Raw genomic sequence first — 14,300 nt, 5'->3', positions numbered from 1 at the left:
CACACTATCTCAATCAAAATATATTTGCATAAATAGATTTATTAAAAAATAAAATAAATACAAAATTGGGCGCGTCTATTCTGGCTCCAAAATGAGAGTACAGATTGACTAACACGCGTGTGTGGGAGCGGAGTCCGTATCGGAGGCGTGTATTCCGGTTCACAAATGATAGTATAGATTTACTAACATGTGTGTTAGTAGAGCATTTTACACCATCAATTTTGCAATTAATGACTATGATTGACTAACCTGTCGCTAACACGCTGTATGAAAGGTCCGCTTTGGAGTGGGAGCACATATTGTATAGCATATTAGCGTTGTGCTAGTCAATCACTGTCCGTTGATTACAAAATTGATGGTGTAAAACGTGTGACTAACAAACATGTTAGTCATTGCGTACTACCATTTTGGAGCAGTCATGTGCGAAAGCGCATAACGCGCCTTGTTAGCCGATGAAACTTTTTATTAGCTATGTGCATCATATGAATCCAAGGTCTTCATAGGATAGCATGATATGGAGGAGCCTGATATGGATATGTGTAAGTGTACAAAAATGTCCACAAGCTATGGTATAGAAACTTAGATTCTAGAATAACATGAAACATGTGGTAGATGAATTTAGTTATTAGAAAGCACTAAAAAATTAAGGCATAGGTTGATAAAAAATAAAATAATTTATAGATGTCATTGTTAGTCTGACAGATTTGCATGTCTGTTTTGGAATCATAGGTATCTCGATTTCAAATATGGAGGCCAACTTTTCTTTAGAGACAATCAAAACATTGGTCGCATTTTGGGGATGAATAAGCGATGATAGGTTGATGAACCTATTTATCTATGAAGACACTACATTCCTTTCCATAGTGAAGTTGATCCTTGGACCTGAGTATGTAGACGGTGGATGGAAGTACATAATGAATGCGGACATAGTGTCTTTGTTTATGGCATGGTGTCTGGAGCTCCGACTTGTTCTGAAAGTCAGAGAAATCATGAACAGGTGTGTGAAGAAGGAATGGCTAGGTGGAATGGAAGCTTTATTAGGTTTGGCATGAGACATGGATGGATTTGAAAGTGTGGATGGAGTGTGGATTCACGTGAGTGAATTCACTCCTCCCTTGTGATCATTCTTGGTCTGGAGCGCCACATTCAATAAAGAGGCCAAAAGAAGTGTAGCACAGGCTGGAATGTATGGTATTGTGCAATAACTTGAGACGGTCAATGTTTGGGAAGCACGTGTGGAGATGGAAAAATGGGGACCTTGGTCGGAATATAGAGCACTTGTGCAACAAACTGTTCTTGCACACATAAAACGATGGGGTTGACCTTGTGGAAGAGGAACAACTAAGAAGGGTCGTGTGCTGCAATTCGGTGAAGGCTCCAACAGGGAGACATAAATGAACCAAGTTAGGAACATGGAAGTGCTGGATGTGGAAGAGAGCATGGTCATTGTTCATGTGGAGTAGCGAGATGACACATACAACCTTTTTTGAAGCAAGGACTGTGTTTTTTTTTTAATGTTTTTGAATGTGTTATGTATGGATCATTATGTATACCGTCCACCGGCTTCGATGGTGTAGTCGGCTAGCCATGGAGGTTTATCTTTTAGAATGTAAATATTTTCAAACTTAATATAAAATATAGCTTTACCAAACAAAAATAAAAATTGTTGACACCAACTGATACTCATATCTTCCTTGTTTTGAAATTGTTGTTAATATTTCATTATATATGGTGAAAAAAAAATGTTTTTGATTGTATGTGTATGAAATCATTCTATAAAATCAAACTCAAGCGTTTCAATATATATGACTACAAAAAAAATTAAATTCTTGCAGCACAATTGAGTTTCTATTCTGGCTCGATAAGAAATTGGAGGATTTCAATATATATGGTGGAAAAAACCCGATAACCTTATCTTCCTCTTCCATGCTCGGCTTTGTCTCCCTCATCGGGTATCAGTGTAACTCAAAACTCCTCTCACTGATGATTTGAGTTATTTTGATGACTTAGTATTTCTACCTTTCGGTATTGCCTCATCGGAGTAAGTTATGCCGATGATACCGCCTTTGTCGTCTAGCCCATCAAGTATCAGAGTAATATGGGATGACATTCTCCGATGACCCTATTGGTCATTGAGTCGCGATGGGTAAAAGGACTCGCATCTTCCCATCGTGGTCTCACGATCACCGTTGATTTTCCTTGGACCTGACTAGAGTTTAAAGTGATTTTTCCTCCACACTTTCCGGGCCCACTATTTAGTCACTTATCCGTGAAGAGTAAAAGGACTCACAACTCTTCATCGCGGTCTAGTGACAACCATCAGATCAAATCCTTACAGCTTGAAATTTAAGATCCCTTCATCACGTAACCGCCAACGCTTAACCGTCAGCGCTGGATCTCTAACTGGCCCTGCTAGTAGCGGCTTGTCGCTGAGTCACAATGGGTATTCAACGTACAACTTCCCAATGCAGTATCACGACTGCCATTAGATCAAAACAAACCTGCCTAACTTTTAAGAACCTGATGCATACATTAGAAAACCATTCTTAGACTTAGGAAAATTAAAGCGATCCAACGTAAAAGACGAAACTTGCCTAGACTTAAAACTCAAATGGCCTCTTTTCAATGACATAAAGACCCTTCCGGTTAAGTAGAGGAAAAGGTAACAGACAAACAAATTTTCCTTATAGACAATAAGACATGAAGGTTTTTTATCAAATGTTCTCGAAATTATTAAACCCAAAATTCATAGTTCATGGACAGATTGTTGCTCATGCCATGGGGCCGCAACTATTCTGGCTCCAAAATAGACCTTTCGTACAACATGATAGCGATGTGTTATTCAATCCCAAGCGTTTATTGCAAAATCAACGGTTTAAAATGCGTGACTAACACGTGTGTTTGTCAAACTGCTCATGAACCCTTGCTCAGGCCAAGAGCAATACAAATTTGTAAACACACCTCAAACCTGCACCAAAAGAAATTAAAAACACCTCCTAAGCAATAAAATAACATACAGTAAGCCACTATGAAATAACAGTAGCAAGGTCAATCCATTTGGTATAGACTGCTGCTACAAAAATGACAAAATTACAAGGTAAAATCTAGAAATTGTCTTCAAAATCTATTCAAACTTTCTCACAAATGTTCCAACCAATGTAGAATCATTCTCAGAGAATTTTATATGCCATTTTGGTCATATTCAACTCTTCATTAGTTTCCTAACCACCGATTTGCTAAAAAAATGCAAAGTTTCTCAAAAAGTTGCAAAAAGTTGTCAAGCAACAATGACAACTTTTGCTCAAATGTGCATTTTTGCCTTTTATGCATTTAATTTCCTATAAATTCGATCCCTGTATGTTGTTCCCAATTCTTTTTTTGTTTTCAATAAAAGTGGAAGACCACTAATTTTATTAATTATAATTTTACATACAAACCTAGTTCAAAGAGCACCGATAGGAAAGAACCAGGCAAAGAAAACCTCTGGTCTTACTCATAAAAAGTTCTAGTGGGAAGATACAACTGATTACATATGAAGAAGAGAAGTGAAAACCCAAACCAGCCCCAAAACGTTCCCAAAAAATAATAAAGGCCAACAAAGCCCATTACAAAGATAATACCCATCCCCCAAAATATGTGAAGCAGATACACAACTATCAAAGAAGTCTAGCAAAGAGCATCATGAGGGTAGATACCACGTACTAGAACTCTCCTTAGGAGGAGACAAAGGCTAGGAAGCAGCATCACTCTGAATATCCGGAGCAACCACCTAAAGAGGCATAACTACAGTCGAAAGAGACATAACAACCTTCATCGAATCATGGAGAAAATGTATACTTGAAAACACATTAACAGTCATAGCCAAAATATCTGGAGAAACATGCTCTAAAAAAGTTACAAGAGCAAACATCGTGTCATCATATAGGTTAGAAATCATGCAAAACACATGGCATTTTATCTTAAATTGTTACCTATTTCACACATGGTATTTTATAGGTAACACATAGAATCATGCAAAACACACAAGTGTTTCACACATGGAATTTCACATGTAACCACATAGAATCATGCACAACACACATAGCTGATTCACACATGGCATTCATAGGTAGCACACAGAATCACTTACAACACACATAACTCAAGGGAATGCTAACACAAGGGTTCTCATTAGTTTGGGAAATTTTAAACAATTATAAGAATACAAATAAATTTATGACTTAACATTTCTTTCCTTTTTATTGCTTATTGATCTGGCTATTTTGTATATCTTGAATTTGGGGTAAGATCAACTTCCTAAAAGCTATAGTTGTATTGGGGGGTAAAAGTACCACTATCTGATATGATTTTAACTTATATTTGTGTATTAAAAACCTACCATGCCTCTAATAAGAGAATAATTACGAGTAGGAAAAGTTTATAAGTGTAAAACAAACATTCAACCTTATTTTGCTTAGGATATGATCATTTTAATTGAAGACACCTAGAGAAAGAGAGTAATATGAAGTAAGTAAATCATAGAAACCCAAATTTGAGGCTTAAACATATGATAGTTAAACTTCACCTCAAGGTGTGTATAAGGAGAGTTTCATGTTCTCCAGAATTTGTGTAAGTAATGCCACTAGGAACCATACGAATTGTCATGTTAAGCCAGGAGCTAGTCCAAGATGATGTGTGCACATATAAAAGTAAAAAGAAAAAGAAAAAATGGGTTTATGTACTACTTTCGTAACAAAATAAGTGAGTATTACACCTTGTATGACTCAATAGTTATCCTTACTGAAGAGCCATATTTATATGTCAATACCATCATAATAAAGAGTCTCAATTGTTTTGTCATTGATAAGCATGACCTTAGATTACCATCTAAGGGACATCTCGATCCTCCAAATAATCCATCCAATTTGACTTTCTAGAGCATCTCAAGAAGACTCCAACATAGATGTCTATCTTAGAGCATCTTAGATCATCACTGGTTCTTAAAGACATATTGGATTGTGCGGGAGTTAAGACTTGTCAGAAACATCAACCCTAATCAATTCCAAACCTTGGCAATTCACTTTCACTTTCATTTTCATATTAGCTTGCATTCACTCCAAATGATATGTTTTCTATCAAACCACCCCATACCAAAACAATCCATATAAGCAATTGTCAATAAGCATAAAGTTAAACAAGTTTTCATAGGTGGATGGTTTGGTCTGAATGTTTGCACACACAAAATTGTCAAACAATTAGGATATTATAAGTATGACATGGAACTCTACAAGAAAATAACTGTTAGAGCTTATGATGATGCAAAGATATAATATAATTTATTCTTGTCCCATAAGCAAATAATGCCAAACAAAGTGCTAAAAATGAAAGCCTACTAGTTAAAAATTTCAAATAAGCTAGGTGGACTTGATTTCATTTTATTGTTTGAGGTTCATGTGGAATGACATGGACAAAACAATAATATTATCACTTCATGTGCATACTTACATTATAGTTTATTGTTTACAATTATGAGCATTTAGTGTAATGAACAAAAGTGAATCAAGTGGGTTTGGTAGAAGAGTGACAACATTGAAAAATAACAATGAATCAATCCCATCATAAGTAAACTTTTCATCTAACTATATGAGGATCTATCATTTAGCAAAGAAAAATCTTAATGTTTTCTTAGGAAAAAATGTTATAAACAAGAGTGAAAGAAAAATTACATACAAGAAGTATTCTATTAGAAAATAAATTCTTTCTTATAAACCTCTTATTCAAATCAAACACATGAAAGAAAATCACTACACAACCATTCAGTTTTATATGTAGATCTTCAAAACATTTTACTAAATGTATCATTCATTAAACATACAAGCTCTAGAATACAATTTGGCTCCTATAAAATATACTATATCAACACTTTAAATTACTAATTAAACTGTTAGATTGTGGATCCCACAATTAAAACTACAAGAATACATCTTCAATTTTCAACACTAAATATTACATTATGAGCAACTGATTTTTTTTAATTGAATAAAATAATTAAAAAACATAAGAAAAGGCAACCAAGAAGTTGCACAATGAGACCAGCAAAACAGATGATCAACACAGATCAGAAGCTTCAAACACCACTGATGACAAACTCTATGGAAATCATCAAATAAAGAATGTTTTGATTATACATTATTCGAAAATTACATTATCAATATTTTGATAGGAATTTCTGATCAGCTTTAAACCACACATTAAGCAACATATTAAATCTAAAGAATATCAGTCAACTTTCAGTATTTAACAGTTTTATGTCTAGAAATCAAACCTTAATATATGAACAACAAAATGCTAAAATAAAACAGTAGAGTAATAAACTTAGCAACACAATACTCTATAAAAATAAAGTAGTAGCAAAACGATTGATGGGGTGAGAGAGGCTCGAACTCTCGACCTCAGGATTACTCAACTTCAGCTATGAGACCTACGCGCTAGCCAACTGCGCCACCACCCCAAGTTGATGGTAATATGCAGCAATTATATTGTTCTTTTCTCAAAATGTATACAAATAAGATGGTATACCATTACCAAATTTGTTTGAGAGCCAGGTTTCCATTCTGGGACCTGTGTATTATTAGCATTAAGCAGCGTTTGTAGTCCAACGGTTAGGATAATTGCCTTCCAAGCAATAGACCCGGGTTCGACTCCCGGCAAACGCACCATGTCTGGTTCATCCCATTGAGTTTGTTTGAGAAAGCTCTTAAGCACCATCAGCATCAGAGTTCTTGCAGATTGAAAAACAAAAACCTTGGTTGATGGGTAATGTAATGGTGTAATGGTGCAACTTCTCCTGCTGTACATGCTTTTTTTACAATCATTTTCTATTATAATAGAAAAGAAAACAAATGTCTTGTTTAATCAAACATTTGAAAGAAAACCTCTACACATCCACAACCATTAGACACTTAAACAATTCAAATTACCTATTAAACTTAAAGATCGTGGATCCCACAAGTAAAACTAAAAACATTCATCTTCAATCTTCAACAACAAACATTACATTGTGAACAATGTATTAAAAAAGAAATTTTGATAATGCTATGATGGAAGTCTATACATTATTCCAAATTTACATTGCCAACACTTTGATAGGAATTTCATTACAATGAAGCTCTTGTAGATCATAGGCCATTCTCTTAAACAGTGATTAATTGACTCAATGACATCCAATCAGAATTCAATTTTCTTAAAGATTTGTTTTAAGTTTTTAAGTTTAGCGGGTTAAACTGCAAGTTTTCCATATAAAATACTGATCAAATAATTTTTTGTCAATCTCTCATTAGATTCTAGTTTTGGCTGTAGGTTGTCAGGGGCTTGTTTTCAGTATTTCGAGAAGAGAGAACATATGCTTCCTCAGGTATTGTGGCAGAAGTCAGGAAAACGATCTACTGCAGTTATGAACCCAACAATGCATTTAGAAAGGCGTGCAACTGATCTTGCAGTGTCGTGCATGTAAACCTTTTGTGGAAGCAAATAATATGAATAAATACCATTTTCAATATGACAAATGTCTAGTGTGCAACACACAGAACAAAGGAAATGGATGGAGGAGCAACCCTGAAGCCATGACCCCACTCTAGTACTATCAATTTTTGTACATATATTCACAAACTAGTACATTATTTTTGAGTTCAATATACTCTGTGAATGGAAATACTACATTTTTCTCTGCTTGCCACACACTAAACTCACCCCACAAGAAGCTTTCAGTACCATCTAATACTGCATGTATTGCCACACAATTTTTCAAGAAGAAACCCACTTACTTATGTGAGCACTACCTTAAGAGCGAAGTGTAATTGCAGTTCATTTAAGGATAATTTATCTCAGGTCAATATAAATGTGATTCTCCAGTCTCGAATCAAAACTTACCATATGAGAAGTCTCTACCACCTCTTCTGCACTAGTCCCTGCTACTATTTGCATCCACCTCTGCATCACCCCTGGTGCATCGCTCTCAGGAACGAGTGAGAATCCTGGCTACATATAAGTTTAAGTCTAAAAATAGAGGATATTGTACTTGAGGATTATTCAATATAAAGTGCACTAGTATAAATTGGTCCTATTTCAAGGATTCATTTCTGTACAAAATAATTTTTTTTGGTTGCTCTCAGAATCTTTTAGGGGAAGAGCACCAATAGCTGTCATAGCTAACTTCGCACACCCGCAGATCCTAAATGGTACATCGGATTTTGATTTTTTTTTTTTAGTTGTCTTTGTATGCGACTTAATTGCTTATAGCTATTGATCTGGCTTCTGGGTAGTAACGATGCACGCTGTGGAATCAGTTATGCGCACAAAGGTCAAAAAGTGCACATTTCAAAGTGTCGCCTGATACCTAACTAAAGATGTTCCAGTAACCGTCAACTCAAAATCACTAGTACTTGTTGACAAATGATCCAATAGTGGTACACAAATGGGACAAATGTTCCAATAGTTGTGCACAAATGGGCCAATTAATTACAAAAAATGATCGGCTATTGGTACAAAACAAATTTATTAATGGTGTTTTCACTATGACAGCTATTGGGGGGTCAACATGACAATAAGGTGATGGTTATTGGAACTATATTATCTATTGGTTCTCTTCCCCTACCTCTTTTTGTGACATCCCTATATTCTTCAATGAATAGAAATTAGATTATCCTGTGGGTAAACCATGGTCACGTTTGTGTATGAATCTTTAATCACTTTGAATCTTCTTTGCTGTGTATGAATCTTTAATCACTTTGAATCTTCTTTTCTATGTAAATTGTTATTGTTCAATTCTTTATTTGAAGGTAGAAAAAATTTGTTTTTTCTTTTCCTTGAAGAAAAGCACTTCACTAGGGCTTCTTAAGTTTGCTTGCCTGTGCTACAAAGAACAGTTACCAATTTGCTAAAGTTCTCATTGTCTTGGCTTGCTGTTGGTCTTCCATATCACCTTTGGCTAGTAGATATAGTATTGAATTTCAGAACATTGATGGGTCAGGTAGGCGACGAAGCCATTGCTCAACCTTGGAAAAACTTCATGCTCGGGAGAAGAGGCTTTATGAAAAAGTCTTTTTGCTTCCCCTATCACTTCTTTCAATATTTATTAGTTCAATGATCCATTGTATTCTTCCGGTCCATAGAGAGTATTGGTCTCATGGATGTTATTGAAATCACTTTTATATCTACCTTAATTAAAGATAGACACTTCTGCATTTCAATATTGTTGCTTGTTATAACATCATGACTTTATATGAGTCAAACAGAATGCAAAATTTGCAATAGAAGTACTACAACCTAAACTGGGTGCTTTTCTAACTGTAATTATTTTGATATTAAGCTAGTGAGGTTGAAGGCTTATCAGCCAAGTGTGATTTGTGATTTGTGATTTGTCTGCTGCAGTGGATCCTATTGATAGAGGATTGGTACTTTTATTGGGGTAAGATGTAGACCAGTTAGGAAAGATTCATCATGTGAATCAATGGTTTACTCATTTTCAAAGAGTTTTCAAAATAAACACTAATGGCTCTTTAAGGGGAATCCTGGTCATGTTAGTTTCAATGGTGTTAGTAGAGTTAGTTTTGGTGGTGTTCAACTTTTTTTTTCCATTTACAAAAGGTGTCATATGAATAACTTCATGGAGGCTCTTGTCATTTTGTATTCAATGGAGAGAAGTTGTGCCCTTGGCTTGCAAAGGAAGGTGGTGTTGAATATGTTAAATGTGCAGCACTTAGATGGAGCTAATGAACATTTATCTATGGTTATTAAACAAATTCTAGGGTTGAGTAGGTCTTTAGAATTTGTAACCTTTTCTCACATTCCTAGGGAGTGGAATAGAGTAGTAAATTGCTTGGTCAAATGGGCTTCTAAACATTTGTAGGATTGAAAAGTTGTGGATAAGAGTGCTTTGCCTTTAGAGTTATTGCAGTTGTTCAAGCAATTAATTGTGAAAGATAGGAATGTTTAATTGCTTGGTTTTTTGTGGGCCTATTGATCTTTCTTGTTTTATAACTCTTTGTTATGACTAATAAATTTTTATGCACTTTGACAAAAAAAAAAAAAAGGAAAAAAAAAGGGTTGTATTCTAAAAGTGTAAACTTTATTGAATTTAAAGAAATTGCAATGAGATAATCTAGAATTCAAAGCAGAACTGACAAAACAATATTGAGTGTATGCATGCGAAACTTTTTTATTGAGATTAGGTGGATAAATAACCAGCTTACAAGGATTGGACAACGGATTACCATATCTTTATCATAGAAATTGTTTCATGGTTTGGGTCAATAGTCTTAGGTCTGAAATTTGAATGTATGCAACCATACTTTCCAATTTGATTTGGTTCCTTTGATTATTTTGCAGAGTTGTGAATTGGCAAAACTAGATCAGAATAAGAAATTGGCAATGTTGCGACAGCACGAGTCAAAAGGAAAAGATGAGGAGACGAATGAAAAAACAAGAATCCATTATCAATTACTAGATGTAAACCACATTGTAGATACAAAATAAGAATCCATTATCAATTATCCATTATCAATTTGAGGGAGAATAAATTGTACCCACAACTTGTTGAATTATCAGAGGGGTAAAAACAAGCTCACTTATCTTTGATATGAATGATTGATAATGCTTTCAATTAACTAATTCCTCTGACAATTATTTGGCACATTCATTTCTATTAATACCTTCAATAAGTCTTGTTAACGATGCAATATTCTACTTCTATTGTGATAGATAAGACTAAGAGTATGGATGAATACTGCTATTTGATATTGATATAAACGGAACGCTTCCAAGGTAGTTCAGAGTGAATTAGAGAGACAAAGATATATCCCATGGAATTCAGCCAATATATCGTACACTATGTGGATCATTTACTTGGCCTTCTATACCTAGCAGTCTCATATGTTTTACATCTTTACTGTATTGTTTTTCTATTAGAAAATGCTGCTTGAAAGAGGCTCCTCATAAGCTGCACAGCCTCTTAGCTAATAAGCTTCAAGTTTAAGGGATTTCAACTACACAAAAATCTGTGGGAGAATTTGAACTGGTCTATTCCTTTTAAATTTGATCACCTGCCGCAAGTTTCAAATATCATTGGGAAGCTTGAAACTCACCCACTGGTTGTCACACCATATTTTAACTTCAATGGTTAGTCTTGACTAGAGATCCTTTACTGGCACCTCAATTTATTATCAAATGCCAGTCTTTGGAGTGGCTGCTAATGTTGCATGATATTAGTGAAGTTAGAAAACAAATTGTTTATTATCAAGGTTTTAAATCACTCAAACCTTGTCCTCCAATTTTATTTCTATGGGAAAACTCAACACTCAGCAAATGTTTTCAATTGATAATTGATAAGGCAAAATTCCAGACTCAGCAAATGTTTTCAATTGATAAGGCAAAATTCTAAGATGAATATCACAGTAGCAAATGTTTGGTGAGGTGAGAGAGGCTTGAACTCTCAACCTCAGGATTACTCAACCTCAGCTATGAGACCTACGCGCTAGCCAACTGCGCCACCACCCCTAGATGTTCATATGGTGCAACAATTATCAAGTGTTTTTCTCAAAAGCTATAGAAATAACATTGAAACCACTTCTCCACTGTATGCCACAAGCTATAATCTTGAAACATGGAGAATCCAGCAATCAGTGCATAAGGAAATGGAATCTGCAAAGGAAGCCTCAACCAATACCAACTTTGTGTGAGAGCCAGGTTTCGATTGTGGGACCTGTGGGTTATGAGCATTAAGCGTTTCATGAACAGCGTTTGTAGTCCAACGGTTAGGATAATTGCCTTCCAAGCAATAGACCCGGGTTCGACTCCCGGCAAACGCACAATGTCTGGTTCATTTCATCCATTTTGCTTGAGAAAGCTTTTATGCACCATCAGCAAAAGAGTTCTTGCAGATTGGATAACAAAAACCCTATTCGGTTGCTCAGATCTTACGTACTGTGTGCCCCCTTTAATTGGCTTTTAGGTAGTTCAGATCCGAAATTTCTCCTTCCGAAGATTTAGGAGCCGCTATTTTGGCTGTTGTTAGATTTGGTAAAGCTGGCTTGTTATAATATGCCCTCCTGCTTCCTATACTTGCAGGGTTTTAGTGTTCCTATAATAGTTGCAACTTCTCCTACTGTACTTGCTGCTCATACAGGAAAATAATTTATTTTATTTTGGTATCTTCCCTTTATACTAACTACTTTGGTATAGATATGAGTTGCAGATCATGCAATTTTCAAATTTTAAAAATTTAAATATTTTTAATTAAAAGGGGGTAAAAATTTATTCAAGAATAAGAAAGATAAAAAAAAACCTAAAGAGCTTAAAGAGATCGGTTACTGTCCACTAAATGATCTAACATGGTAATCATTTCAAGAGGCAATTGTCCCTTATTCACAATATTCCAAGCATACATATGATCAGAAGCCCATTTAGCCAAACAATCAACAATCCCATTCAACTCCCAGATCCTCTCTTTTTGATATGAATTCAGTAGTAGAAGTAGACACAGATGATGTGATTACCTCAAAAGCACCCATAACTTCATTTTTTGATATAAGATTAATGGCAGAAGTAGATACACATAGTGTGATTCCCTGAAAGACACCCATAAACACATTCTCTAATGTAAGATCAGTGATAGAAGTAGATGCAGATGGTGCAATTATCTCAAATGCACCCATAACCTTGTTCTCTTATTAAGATCAGTGGTAGAAGTAATTGCAGTTATTGTGGTTACCTCAAAAGCATACAAAACCTCATTCTCTAGTATAAGATCAGTGGTAGAAGCAAATGCTGATGGTGCTACACTATTAAAAGCATCAGATGGTGTGATTCCTTCAAAAGCACTCACAACCTCATTTTCTGGTATGCAAGCAGTGGTAGAAGTAGATGCCATGGATTTGGATTGAACTGAGCGCCACGAAATAAAAGAAGATACCCACTCAAAGCAGGATGAACACACACTGGGGAATGATGATTTTACAGATGGAGAGGGTGTAGCTTCTTGAGAAGTGTTTGCAGACTCCCTCTCAGATCGATCAGCAGTAGTAGAAGTAGATGCCATGTAAGTAGATTGAGCTGAAAAATGAGAAACAATGTAATAAAAGCAATCAAAGTTGTCTCAAGATGGACTTGGTGGTGTAGGAGGCAAAGCGCTTGGTGTTTGTGATAGAAGAGGAAGTCAATGATGGGGACAAGAAATGACGGATTTGCAGAATAAACGATCAAAGGCATATATTGAGTGGTTCTTATTACTTTGTGGAATAAAGGCAGAAAGATGTGGAGCATCGGGAACAAGAAAACATGTGGAAGACGCAAGAGCTGGGTAAAGAGGCAACGTGCATGGACAATATAATGGAGGACAATCACAATTTTTTTTTTTTTTTTGGAGAGGATAGGGGAAGAACATCATAGTGTATCACTTTCTAATCATTAATGATTTCTTGTACATTCAAGTTTTCAATTACTAATTTTAAGGAAGTCAGAAAAATGATAATAAAAGGTTCATTAATAAGTTTTACATGTATCAATAGCTGATTACTTTTTAGCTTTTTTAATTCATAATTGATTCATTTGTGCACCACTATTTGGACATTTGTGTACAGTTACTCGAACATGTATCCACAAGTACTAACAATTTGAATGACAGTTATTAGAAAATCTTTAAGTATTGGGAGACACTTTGAAATGTGTAATTTTTGACCCTTGTGTACATAATTGATCCCACTGTGTGCTTCGTTACTACCTAGAAGTTAGAACCTTAGCTATAAGCAGTTAAGTCACATACAAAGAACAAAAAATAAGTCATTGAAATCCAATGTACTTTTTAGGATTTGTGGGTGCACAAAGTTAGCTATAACCACTACTAGTACGCTTCTCCTAGATATCTAGAATCATTTTAGCAATTCATCTATGTTTAGAGTTTGATTGAAAGGTGGGTTTCATAATTGAAGGATCTTGGATTTAGTAAGATTTAAGGCAAATATTTTACAAATAATATTTGTAATAATAGTTTATCTAAAATGTTGTAATCTACTTTTAAGGTATCTAAATTTAATAATTGTGTTCTTGTGATGTATTAGGGGAAGTGTAATAGTAGTCATTATACCTAATTTCATGCACCCACAAATTTTAAACGATATATTGCTACATCCGTTTTTCGTTTTTGTTGTTGTTGTTGTCTTTGTATGCAACTTAACTACTTATAGCTATTGTTTTAGCTTCTAGGTAGTAACAATGCACGTTGTGAGATTTGTTATGGGTGCAAGGGTAAAAAAGTACACATTTCAAAG

General features: G+C 35.1%; 4 non-coding genes across 4 annotated transcripts; 2 read left to right on the top strand and 2 right to left on the bottom strand.

Moving 5' to 3' along the window:
• Positions 1-6,402: 6,402 nt before the first annotated feature.
• Positions 6,403-6,490, bottom strand: TRNAM-CAU (transfer RNA methionine (anticodon CAU)). Its single transcript is given in 2 exon segments — positions 6,403-6,438; positions 6,453-6,490. It is a non-coding gene; the product is annotated as a tRNA-Met (tRNA).
• A 133-nt stretch (positions 6,491-6,623) lies between these two features.
• Positions 6,624-6,695, top strand: TRNAG-UCC (transfer RNA glycine (anticodon UCC)). The gene has a single exon. It is a non-coding gene; the product is annotated as a tRNA-Gly (tRNA).
• Positions 6,696-11,444: 4,749 nt separating this feature from the next.
• Positions 11,445-11,532, bottom strand: TRNAM-CAU (transfer RNA methionine (anticodon CAU)). Its single transcript is given in 2 exon segments — positions 11,445-11,480; positions 11,495-11,532. It is a non-coding gene; the product is annotated as a tRNA-Met (tRNA).
• Positions 11,533-11,771: 239 nt separating this feature from the next.
• TRNAG-UCC (transfer RNA glycine (anticodon UCC)) lies at positions 11,772-11,843 on the top strand. Its single transcript has one exon. It is a non-coding gene; the product is annotated as a tRNA-Gly (tRNA).
• Positions 11,844-14,300: the final 2,457 nt, after the last annotated feature.

This window comes from Cryptomeria japonica, chromosome 4 (assembly GCF_030272615.1).
Source record: "Cryptomeria japonica chromosome 4, Sugi_1.0, whole genome shotgun sequence".
In the NCBI taxonomy this organism is placed as follows: Eukaryota; Viridiplantae; Streptophyta; class Pinopsida; order Cupressales; family Cupressaceae; genus Cryptomeria; species Cryptomeria japonica.
The sequence above is the reverse complement of the archived record's forward strand: the minus strand, read 5'-3'. Positions and strand labels throughout refer to the sequence as shown.